This window comes from Gymnoscopelus braueri (assembly GCF_963280865.1).
Source record: "Gymnoscopelus braueri genome assembly, chromosome: 21".
Classification (NCBI taxonomy): domain Eukaryota; kingdom Metazoa; phylum Chordata; class Actinopteri; order Myctophiformes; family Myctophidae; genus Gymnoscopelus; species Gymnoscopelus braueri.
This window is the reverse complement of record NC_137623.1, coordinates 47989741-48002792: the sequence shown is the minus strand read 5'-3', so window position 1 is coordinate 48002792 and position 13052 is coordinate 47989741.

The following is a 13052-nucleotide window of genomic DNA, read 5'->3' as shown; positions in this document are numbered from 1 at the left end:
GTGACACGCAGCAAAGGTCGCCGGGATCGGGATTCGAACTCACGACACGCCGTCAGGCGGCATCAACCTAGGTGCCCGGACCGCTACGCCAGCCGTCCGGGCCAAAGCACGTCCATTTTAATGATCATATTTATGTTATCAGAATGAAAACACATTCTTTCAACAAAAACAAAACTGTTATCGTATTGTCATTAAAATCTTTAGTGTTTTTTCGCGAATTATTTGGGGACCCACTTGCCAACATCCTCACGGCTCGACAGTGGGCCCCGGGCCCACAGGTTGAGAGTCCCCCCCCCCCGGTCTATAACACACACCACCACCACCTTCACAAGAGCAACATGAAAATGTTACACACTTCTATCTAATATGTGTGTCCTTCACTTCCACTCACCAATCACCCCCGTCCTCCCGCATCGCACTTACTGTATGTCAGCTCCTATTATTGCCAAGACCCTGTGATGAACCCCAACATTAAAGTGAGTAGAATGCTCATTTTCTGCTCATCAGCAGGCGCAGCGTGCGAGCGGCAGCCTTCCTGTGGAGTCGGATCACTGAGCTTCCCTAACCGGCCCCGCAGAGTGATTAGGCATCAATTCATACTGGAATCCATACCTACTGTAATGATGGGGGAGGCGTGCGCACCTGTGTGTGTGTGTGTGTGTGTGTGTGTGTGTGTGTGTGTGTGTGTGTGTGTGTGTGTGTGTGTGTGTGTGTGTGTGTGTGTGTGTGTGTGTGTGTGTGTGTGTGTGTGCGTGCGCGTGGGAGAGAGAGTCAATTAAAAAAAGTGAGACAGGCTAAAGAGAGTGATTATGTTCTGACCTTTCCATGCGTTTTAAGAGACTAGAAGAGACGGTAAATGGAAACACTGACACGTGCACACATACATTACAAACACACACACACGTTTGTACGACTACACTTGTGAGGACTTCCAAATTAAAGGACAGCATCAAAACTAGACGAAAATAGCTGTAAAGTAGCCGGAAAATTGCAGATTCTACGATCTACTGTACACAGTAGATCGGCTATTGTTCGGTGCGTGACATCGCCGCACAACAAAGTAAAATAGGGGAAAACTCGAACCCAACCCCTTAATCCTAACCTCTAAATGTCTTGTCCTAACCCTAAAGCCAACCTGAATCTTTCACTAATCGTACAGTAAATAACTCTTAACATCTTTTTCCACCATAAAACAACCATTTATCTTACAATGTCTATTTCTTTGGCCCTCACAAGTATAGTAATATAAACACACGTGCACGCACGCACGCACGCGCACACACACACACACACACACACACACACACACACACTAGGGCATTAACGAATAGTGATTTATGGTATTCGAATTATTCGACCCAAAAGTATTCGAATAGTCGATTATTCGGTTTGATTATAAAAAATTAAAAAATTAAAAAATTATTATTATTATTTTTTTTCAATGGCATTGATGACTCGACTCAAGGAATGCGAGTTGACGTCACACCAGAGCTCACAGCTGCGTGTCTGCTCTAGAAAAGCCACTAAAAAAAAAAAAACTTAAAAAAATAAATAATCGAATAGTCGGTTTGCTATTCGAATATTCGAATATTCGACTATTCTGTGAATGCCCTAACACACACACACACACACACACAAGTATAGTAATATAAACACACATGCACACACACACACACACACACACACACACACACACACACACACACACACACACACACACACACACACACACACACACACACACACACACACACACACACACACACACACACACACACACACACACATTCCATATACCTTGCTTTGCCCTATATGGATTGAAATTAATTAACCTTTGGGGTGGATATAGCGAGAGGTGATTGGAAGCTAATGTCCTTCTGACTGTTTACCTGCCCAGAGCACAAGCAACACATCCTCAACATAATGACCTGAGGAGATGCACACAGCCAATTTACCACATGCTACTGGCCAATTAGAGGCCCATTTCCTTAGCCCATATAGAAAGAAAAGTGGTGTAGCAGTTTGCTAAGTGATTATACTGTAGGGCAGGTGGGGGAGAGAGGACTTATATATGGGCAGAAACCTTTGTATCGCCGTATTTAAACTTTTTATGTTTTTAATTTTTTTCGTGATATAACCTATTTAGACCTGAAGGCCGATTCTAAAAACGCCTTCTAAATCCGTTTTCAGAAAAACTTCAAATATTTATTCAAAATGTTGCTATATACTGTACATGGCAACAACAACCTCAAAAGGGGTTCCCGGATTGAAAGGAATAGTTTTGTATAGGGGTTCCCAGTCTAAATGGGATAATGCCCTACTTTGAGTGTCGCAAAAATGTAGTGAAAAAAGTTTAAAAGTGACAGTGAATGTGATTAAGTGTGTCTATGGGTTTTATACATATTAAACCAATGAATAAGTATAAAAAAAGAGCTTGAATGTGTTCAAATCCACTGCAATGTACCCGGCTTTGTCGAGCATCTATACGAACACAATTGGCCCGTCATTGCACGTAATCATACGGGCTGGGGCCTTTAGTGCTTTTTTATTTATTCAAAGTGCTTTCCCCATGAGCAGCAGATCAGGAACGCACACGACAGTGTCGCTTGCCGACCAGAAGGTCGACGTGTTGTTAGCTTGAAAATCATGTTCTTTTCGGCAAAGAGAAATGTGGTACTATATGGAGAATACTAAATATCAGTCTTTAGAATCACAAGTCTCATGGTGGAAAAAGAGTCCATTTCAGTGGTTCTCAAAGTGGTGTCCGGGGACCCCCAGGGGTCCTTGGGGGGGTTCCAGGGGGTCACCAGGAAAATTTGTTAATACAGCATTTGACCCACTTCATCCATGTTGCGTAAGTTGGCTATTCAAAAATAACAGATTTTTTGCAGAAGCTCACAGTGTGTAACTTCGTGCCGCGCTGCGAGCTTGTACATCTGCTATTTTTGAGCATTTTTTAAATAAAAATATTTTTTTTACATTAATCTTCTCTGCTGGGGGTCCCTGGCACAAAAGGGTCTGCGGCCAAATACATTTTACAAATACAAGGTCCTTGACGTGAAAAGGTTTGAGAACCACTGGTCTATTTGGAGCGTGTTCAATTATCCAAGCCATAGGGCTAGAGAAAAGTGAATTATTATTGTTCATAGTAATGTGCTTTTATAATTCTTTAGGATATACCAAAATATTCTAATTAAGTCAAGTCTAGATGGAACCAAGTAGACAGTTGCAGGCCACTGTCTCTGTAAGTCATAAATTCCTACCCCCACTACCAGTTGGGGGTTCTAAACAAAGAAGCCCTACATTCCGGCGGGGGTAGGGTTGTAGACAAGGGACAAGGGCTTTGTGTGAGAACAAAGCCAAATGGTTGACTGGACAGATAGCAAAGATGCAGTCTGGCCCACTGTGGCAGGAAATGGGAGAGATCGCTGGGCTTTGTGGGTAATAACAACTTCCGGGTTTGCTGGAACTCTCTGGAGGAGGGCCTTAAGCTGGAAGCTGATAAATAAGGCTGCCTTGGGGCAAGCATTCAGATTCGGATAAGTGACTGAACCGTGGGTCGTTCTAGGATATGGGTTCTGGAGTGACTCACTGAATCATTTGGAAAGAGTGTGAGATTAATAGTGAGTATTGAACATTGTAATGATTGTATGTTTGATGGGTTCATGATTGTGTAATGTCATATCCTTAATACTGTAAATGTTCTGTGCTTGTTTTCTCTCTAAGGTTTAATTACCTAACTGATCTAAAGGATACTAACTGATCTAAAGGATACTAACTGACCTAAAGGTCTAACTAACTAACAACCTAAGTATTAGAATAGAGTTATATGTTTGTAATTGTGATTAGTAATAAAATACCTTAAAAGACACCAGTTTGAGTAATTTGCTTAGACCCTCCACACTCTGACCTACCCTTTCATTGGGCCTAGTAACCGTAGCTTAACTCTGCACAAAGCAGAAACTACGATTAACTATAAAAATGAACAGTAATTAAACTATTTATGCCCCCGGAGGAGGCATCTATGAGTTTTAGGCAGAATAGCCGTGTTATACAGAGGTATAACACAGTTATTGAACTCTGCTTATTACACAGTAATAAGACTGTAGTGTCCCCGTGGGGGACATCTCAGAGTTAATAAGCGAATGACACAGTGATTGAACTCCGCTTATTACAGAGTTATTAAACTATGCTGGCTTTTAATAAGGCCTTCAGAGTTTAAGTATTAATTACATAGTAATTGAGTGTTACAGAGTAATTAAACAATTATGAACCCTTGGAGCCTATGTGAATCTAGAAAGGTATTAGGTTAGTCCTGTAAGCGGATCACATAATTGTATAATCCTGCCAATAGTCTGATGGTGAAAAGGAACCATTAGAGGCTGGATTTATGTGTGTTATCTAGTGAGATAACATAGCATAAAAATCTCCTATAGCCTTAGGAGTAAAGACGCACTGTCTCTTTAAGATGAGAAGTGAATTGTAACAAAATAAAGTATCTATTAGACCTGGTTATGGGACAGGTTAAAATAGGTTAACAGCACTAACACTGGAGTAATGAACCAGTGCAAGTGTGAACAAATCAGCGCCGAAGAATCTGTGTGGGGCTGAGAGGGCCTCAAACTACCAGCCTGCAGCGGGTCAGATCCACGGAGGCGACAGAGGACTCACAGAGCCGGCGGCCTACAGCGTGACGCAAGGACCGAGGCATTGAATACTGTATGGGCCTACGAGAAGCCTACCGGGAAGAGACTTCAACCAGGTGCTATGAAACAAAGCCCCACAGTTTGCAAAAAGTGTGGAGAAAGGACTGTAGATTTGGGGATGCTGCGTGCCAACAAATTCTATTGACTGAGCTAAGAGTAAGGAGCTAGGAGGCAGGGGCTAGAGGCTAACCACAGGTTTTGTAGCCGGGCTACCGCTAAGAGTTTGATTAGCGTACCAGAGAAGGTTAGAAGCTAAAGCCATCCGACCTGAGGGCTACCATTAGTGTCACTAGTTAAGAAGTGCGAAGCATCGAGTCTATTGTCTGAGACATCGCTAGCACAGTGCTAAGCTAACAACCACTGAGAGGGGGTGGGGGTTGCTACCAGCTAACTTTCCATTGTCTAGCATATTAGTGCTAGCTGCTAGCTAACTGCCATTATTGACAGAGAGGTGATTGTTGCCCCTGACCTGGGTGGTGGGGAAATACAATTAGCATTCTCTTTGTTTACCTGGGAGACAGAAAGTCTGTCCCCCCTTTGTTTACTGATAAGGGTTGGGGGAGGATTCTGCCAGTGTAATACACTGTTTAACCAGACTGTGAGTAACTAGATGATTAGTGTACAAGAACAGGGGATCAATGGTAATCATTGTGGGTTAAATACTAGAATGTACATTGGTAGAGCAAAATATATCCTATCCAGTATTAATTAACAAAATTAACTAATGTAAGTAGACCATTAAAAGGCTTCTTGCGTAGAATGCTAATAGGGTGGGTGCTATTTTACAGGTTAAACACAGTGTTAATTAATTATTGTTGTTATATAGCTAAAGGCTGAAACAACACTGTTACTTGCTAAAAATAACTGACGATTACTGTCACAGCCCATTGAATTAAGACTAACTAACAGACCTTATACCCAAACAGGGGAGATGGAAGTGTTAGCTGAGTTAATAGGGAAGTGTGAAGCAGCTCAAGCAGTTTTTAGGAGGGAAGTAAAGTTTATTGTCCTGCTGGATTTACCAAAAGAAAGGGCGGTAAGGGAGCTAAGAGCCGAATTAGCTAGATTCCTTAAGGTTGTTACATATTCTATCGCCATACTAGAAATTGTTGAGGAAAATTCATCTGAGATCTGCAGGATGCAGGATGACTGTTGCCAAGAGTATGAAGAAACATTGAGGCAGGTCTGGTTTGAAGCGGCCCAGGAAGAATATGGGTCCCGCTTCACACATCCCAAAGTGAGTGAACTCCCTGCTGTGAGGGAGGGGGGTAGGAGAGCAGCTTCGATGGACAACGCGGCGGAGGGATATCTCCTCATGACGACACGCTGGGAAAGCGCAGAGGACGTCGCTTCCAACCCACTCTTCACGACGGAGGTTCCAGAGGACGTCGCTACCAACCCACTCTTCACGAGGGCGTCAGAGGACGCCACTGCTGCGACAGACGTCGCCACCAATCCACTCAACACAGAGGGGTGCCAGCGACTGGAGGTCACTGAACCAGGAGAGACCCCATTCCACGCTGCGATCGAGAGAGCAGCTGCAAAGGTGCCACTGGCGATCGAAAGAGCTGCTCCTGCGGAGGCCGCCGGGAACGCGGAGGCCGAGAGGAAGGTTCCAGAGGGAACCAACGTCGCAGATGAGCAGACCGCCAGGAAGGCAGCTTCGATGGACAACGCGGCGGAGGGATATCTCCTCATCACGACACGCAGGGAAGGCGCCGAGGAGGTCGTGACGGCCGGCGGAGAGGAGCCATCGGCGGCGGGGGAGGTGCCACTGGAGATCGCGAGAGAAGCGAGAGAAGCTGCAGGGGAGACCCCATTCCACGCTGAAGAGGGAGGAGACCACGCCGGGGAGGTTCCAGAGGGAGCCAACGTCACAGATGAGCAGACCGCCAGGGAGGCCGCTTCAATGGACGTCGCCACGGCGGTGAAAGTCTTCACCAATCCACTCAACGCAGAGGAGAAGCACGTCGACGCTACCACACCAGGGCGAAGGACCAGCCAACCGGGGGGTCCATCCAAGCGCCTGTCTCACAAAGGTGGGAGGAGACCAGCTACCAGCGGACCGGTGGCGTTCGAGAAGGAAGCCGAGTCGCCTGGCAAGGGTGGCGTTCGCTCCAAGCGCTCGTCTAAGAAAGGTGGCAGGCAGATGGCCCAAAGCAGACCAGTCAGGCCTGTCAAGGGTGGCGTTTGCTCCAAGCGCCCGTTTAACCAAGGTGGGAGGGGACCAGCTACCCCAAAACCCCTCAGAAAGAAGTCTGAGTGGGTAAATCTTGGCATCCGTGCGCCTGCTCGGAAAGAGAGGGGCGGATTGCAACGTCGGGTCCTTACAGTTCTGACCGCCAAAATCCAAGCAAAGAAAGTGCTTTATTTTGGTGGGGCTGTAACTAGAAAAAAGAAGGTGAAGATTAAAGATAAATTATCCCTTCTCCACCCCTCTGCGGGGGGGGCTGAGAGGAGCCCCCAGAAGGGGGTTGGTTGGATTGCAGTCCCACTGGTGGCCAGAAGAGTGCCATCAGACGGTATTGCTGCTGCTGAAGAGACAGCTGCAGAGGAGATCCACCCAGAGGGCGCCGCGGGGGACGTGACGGTCGAAGTAGAGACGCCTACGGAGAAAGCCGAGGGGAAGACCGACACCAATTCACACACCGACATCACACCACTGCAGAGCGTCATGGTACCACCTAAGAAAGGTGGCCTTTGCCCCGAGCCTGTGGCCCTGTTGGGCCAAGGTGGGAGGTCAGTAGCGACGAGAGCCAGACCAGTCGAGCCTGAATCCCTGTTGGGCCAAGGTGGGAGGTCAGTAGCGACAAGAGCCAGACCAGTCAAATGCGATTGTGCAAACTGCAAGCCTCTTGACCTCCTGAAAAAATGCAAATGTGAAACCTGCAAGCCACGTAAACCCTTCGCACCAGCCCGGTGGGTCGTGGGGAAATTGCGAGGGAAGAAGGAAAAGTTGAAGCAGAAAGTCACTGTCCCACCACAGTCATCAGCGCGGGCTGGTGGTGGGATTGCAGTTCCACTGGTGGCTGGTGGTGCCAGCAAAGTGACACTGACAAACGAACAGGCTTGACTAACAGGTCTATCCAGTTATTAGCTGTGGACAGTGGTACGCAGTGCGGACAATAAGCGAAAAAGATGCCAACGTGGTGTCTAAAAAATCGAAATGTCTTATTTGAGCGACTGTTTACTTAGGAATTTCGAGAGATATTGTGTAAATGAATGTATCATTTGTAGTGTTTACGATATTACCAGAAGAAATAACTTGCATAATGAAATGTATTAATTTACTGCCGACAATATGCCACTAAGTCAAAATGCAACAATAATTTGGAAGGTTCTTCCATGCAACAAAATTATTCTTAACTGATGTTAACTCATGATCTGAGTAATCAGGCCTTTTTGAATTGCTAATTTGTTGATTGTATAAAAAGCATTTTGGGATGTGGGCTAGAAGTTTAAATGCAGAGTGAAGTTTCTTAAAGGTAAGATTGTAGATCAGCCATTTTAAAATCTTTTAAACCCTTTAACCAAGTTACTATGTCAATTGTCATGGCAACATGCCCTAAATAGGACATTGACTTACTAGGGAAAAAAGTGGGAGAAGAAAAGTTTTCCAAAACAATTTGAATTCCTAAAAGTTTGAAAATGACAAATTGAGAAAGTTAAGTTGAACTGTAAATTATTCCAAAATATGGGTTTAGAGCCACTTAATGACAATGAGTGAAAACTGTGTTGAGAATGTAACCTGTATGAGTGTGGGATCAGAGCAGTTTACATAGATGAAATCGAACTTCCCAAAGCCATGATTTAAGAAGCCAAAAAAGCTCACCGAAAAATGGTGAGTAGAGGTTGGTTGTGAGAGAACTGAACATGGTTCAGTTATCTCAGGTGGGAGGTGTTCAATTATCCAAGCCATAGGGCTAGAGAAAAGTGAATTATTATTGTTCATAGTAATGTGCTTTTATAATTCTTTAGGATATACCAAAATATTCTAATTAAGTCAAGTCTAGATGGAACCAAGTAGACAGTTGCAGGCCACTGTCTCTGTAAGTCATAAATTCCTACCCCCACTACCAGTTGGGGGTTCTAAACAAAGAAGCCCTACATTCCGGCGGGGGTAGGGTTGTAGACAAGGGACAAGGGCTTTGTGTGAGAACAAAGCCAAATGGTTGACTGGACAGATAGCAAAGATGCAGTCTGGCCCACTGTGGCAGGAAATGGGAGAGATCGCTGGGCTTTGTGGGTAATAACAACTTCCGGGTTTGCTGGAACTCTCTGGAGGAGGGCCTTAAGCTGGAAGCTGATAAATAAGGCTGCCTTGGGGCAAGCATTCAGATTCGGATAAGTGACTGAACCGTGGGTCGTTCTAGGATATGGGTTCTGGAGTGACTCACTGAATCATTTGGAAAGAGTGTGAGATTAATAGTGAGTATTGAACATTGTAATGATTGTATGTTTGATGGGTTCATGATTGTGTAATGTCATATCCTTAATACTGTAAATGTTCTGTGCTTGTTTTCTCTCTAAGGTTTAATTACCTAACTGATCTAAAGGATACTAACTGATCTAAAGGATACTAACTGACCTAAAGGTCTAACTAACTAACAACCTAAGTATTAGAATAGAGTTATATGTTTGTAATTGTGATTAGTAATAAAATACCTTAAAAGACACCAGTTTGAGTAATTTGCTTAGACCCTCCACACTCTGACCTACCCTTTCATTGGGCCTAGTAACCGTAGCTTAACTCTGCACAAAGCAGAAACTACGATTAACTATAAAAATGAACAGAGCGAGTGTGAGATGCAGGTGATTGGAGCCTCTGGACCAACACTGATGATCAGCCCAAATGATGAAGTCAGCACGGTGGGCATGTCAGCCTTCTGAGCCTCAATCAGTGTTGCCAGATGTTGTGAGAGAAACAAGCACACAGGAGTATGAAAACAAGCCCGAAAGAAGTGACTAGGTCGCATGATCACACACACACACACACACACACACACACACACACACACACACACACACACACACACACACACACACACAATATACATCCTCTATTTGAAAAAAAGACGATCTACAAGCTCACACAACGTGTTGTATCTTGACTTTAAAAAAATAAAAGGGCAAAAATGTTGTTGTTTTTTACATCTTAACAACACAAATCTTGGGTCCTTGACATGAAAACCAGTAGTTTAAATAACATCAGGAAGGAAGCCCAACTAAGCAACTACACAAAAGAAAAACGCAACCCGCAACTATACCGCAACAAGTCCAAAGTCGCTTATAATAAGCGGATATGGCAACGCCTGCTCCAATGCTTATTTCCATGAACAACATTATCAAGGGGCTCCCACGGCAGTCATCTTTGAGTGTGTGTCGGCCCAAATGACCATTCATGAAAAGTTAATTTGAAAGCCCCCCCTATCTCCTTCTCGCTCTCTCTCTCCGTTCTGCGAAAGGAATCGTCGACATTGTTCAAAGACACAGAGAGACACGAGATAGCGATAAATAGAGAAACAGAGGGACAGAGGGTCAGAGAGAGAGAGAGAGAGAGGGAGAGAGAACAATGGCAGGGGACACAGGCGGAGGTACAGTTGCGTTCTCGCTAGACAATCAATGTGCAGGTCGGCTGTCCTTTTATGAATCTCAAGGCTCATAATAACCCGGCTAAACGTTTATATTAACACAGCATATCAGCTTTGCCATCAGGCGCAGTCAATGATAGAGAGAAAAGAAGGAGGGGAAAAAAAGCACACATAATTATAGCCTTCACGAAATGAACTGCCGTCAGTGGCTTTCATACATATACAGAGAATGGGGGGGAGGGAGGGGGGGTGGGAGGGAGAGAGAGAGAGAGAGAGAGGAGAGAGAGAGAGAGAGAGAGAGAGAGAGGGAAAATCTAATTTACCCCTTCAAATCACATTCATAGGCTGGGACTGTCAGGTATCTCTTGAGAGAAAGGCAGAGAGAGAGAGAGAGAAAGAGAGAGAGAGAGAGAGAGAGAGAGAGAGAGAGAGAGAGAGAGAGAGAGAGAGAGAGAGAGAGAGAGAGGTGGGGGGGGAAGAGAGACGGAGAGAGAGAGAGAGAATGTGGGGTGACTTCGGAGGCCAAAAGGGCCAGGGGACCTCAGCTTAGAGGAGATAGCCAAATATTATGCTAATATGGACTTCCATCTTTACATACGGAAGCTAATCAGCGTGGCCCAGAATTAAAAGGGCAGATAATTAATTCTAGCGCACGGGGGTTATCCTGCGTGTCTATTGTCTCGCCCAGGGAAGAAGGAGAAGAAAAGAGAAGAAGGAGGAGAGGGAGAGCGAGAGAGAGAGAGAGAAAGACAAGCGGTCCCACGGCCTGTGTCGAACACGGAGCGATAAGACATACGAGCCCGGACATGTCATTCTGGGACGGAGGAGGCGAAGCGAGGGTGAGGGAGGAAGAGAGGAAGTGCTAAAAAGGACTTTTGTTGGAAGTCACGCAAAGGCAAATAATAAAAAAAGAAAGAAAGAGAAAAGAAGTCTGGTTGTGGGGATGATACATTGTCATTTGTTCACACCTTCTGCCTCTTCTTCTCCCATTTCCTCGGGTTGGAAAGTAATGGCGTGCCGGCCGTGGTGACGAGGTGACCGGTCGGGGCAGGTTGGCTATCAAGCAGATCTCAGAGGTGTGATAGTGGCAGATGACAAGTGCATCTGGTATATAATGAGTCCTACCATGGCCATGGGAAGGTGGGGGTAGTGTTGATTTTGACAGCACATTTTGATTCAGTTTTAGTCATAGTCTTTTGAATCAAATAACATGTTTTAGTCATATTTTAGTCATCTGAAATGTTTTACTGTTAGTCTAGTTTTAGTCGACTAAATATCATAAGATTATAGTCGACTAAATCTACAGTTGATTTAATCGACTAAAATGTAGTATTTTGGCGGTGCCTTGATGGCGTCGTAATGGCTGGTTTTACACTTGCATGCTGAAAATAGCCAATCTGCAAGCTCACAACGCGTCGCAGTGCGACACATTGTGAGCTTGTAGATCTGCTATTTTAAGAGCGCAACATCCGAGCACAACCAAACATAAAATGACTTGTCTTTTAGTTCTACTGGATCTCTTCTCCACTAGTCCCTCACTAACATTTTAGTCTAGTTTTTATTTGTTGACAAAATTGTCAATATATTTTGTCTTAGTTTTAGTCATCATGGCTTAGTTTTTATTTCGTTTTTATTTTTTTTACGTCAGTGAAAATAGGTAGTCGACAAAATGAAATCGTAATAGTTTTAGTCAACGAAATCAACAGTGGGGGCATTGTGAAATATTCCATCTCAACAGGTCCACACGATCCTTGGTTTAGACGCCTTGTGTGGTGTGGAGGTTAAGTCCTCGCCTATATACCACCTGGGTTCGATTCCCAGCCGTTCTTGAACAAGGCCTGACCACCGCCTCTCGTCAGGCTGGCCTTGGTGTGGATCTTACCTGTGGAACCAGGGTGGACATGGTCCACAAGGTTAACTTTCACAGGTAAAAGCCACATGGTAGATTCACAGGAAAAGTAAAGTCTACGTGAACCTGACAGATGATACGTTGATACTCGGTTTGCACTTTATCTCATGTACGACGCGCTGACACTCTTTCGCACCTTAATGTCTAATCTCATACCTGTCCTGCTGCTGTGTGGACCGACCGAAGTTCTCCCATCTTTGTGTCTATTGCATAAGGTTAGACTAACTTTAGACGTCTTATTTCTAACCTCATGTACATACTGTACCAGCTGGATTATGCTATGCGTATATATACACAGCATATACATGTATTTTAGAGTTTCGCCTATCCTTGACATGTTTCTCTGTTTTTCTTTCTTTTTCTGCTTACTCTCTCTGCCCCCCCCCCCCTCTTTTTTTAAGACCTGGAACACATCTGTGTAATGTTTTGATTTGAGCTAAAAAGCATTATTTTACACTTTGGCTATTTAAAAATAGCAGATATATAGCTTGTAGATCTGCTATTTTTTTTAAATCGTGAAAATGTGTGCAAATCTTTTAATATATATAAAGCGAACATTTTTAACTCAAATCTTTGCTTCTGGGGGTCCCTGGAACAACATTTTGAGATGGGGGTCGGCGGCCAAATACATATCATTTTGGGGGGTCCTCGACATGAAATTGTTTGAGCACCACTGGTATAGAAACATATGTTTTTCCAGAATACTGTTGGGATTTAGAAGACATTTGTAGAGTCGGCTTCAGGTCTTAATGGGTTAAAACAACAAAAACGATGGAGCATGCAAAATAACAAGTTTCACCCACGTCTTTACACCTGTTAAAATGTGAGGTGATGATTCTGATTTGT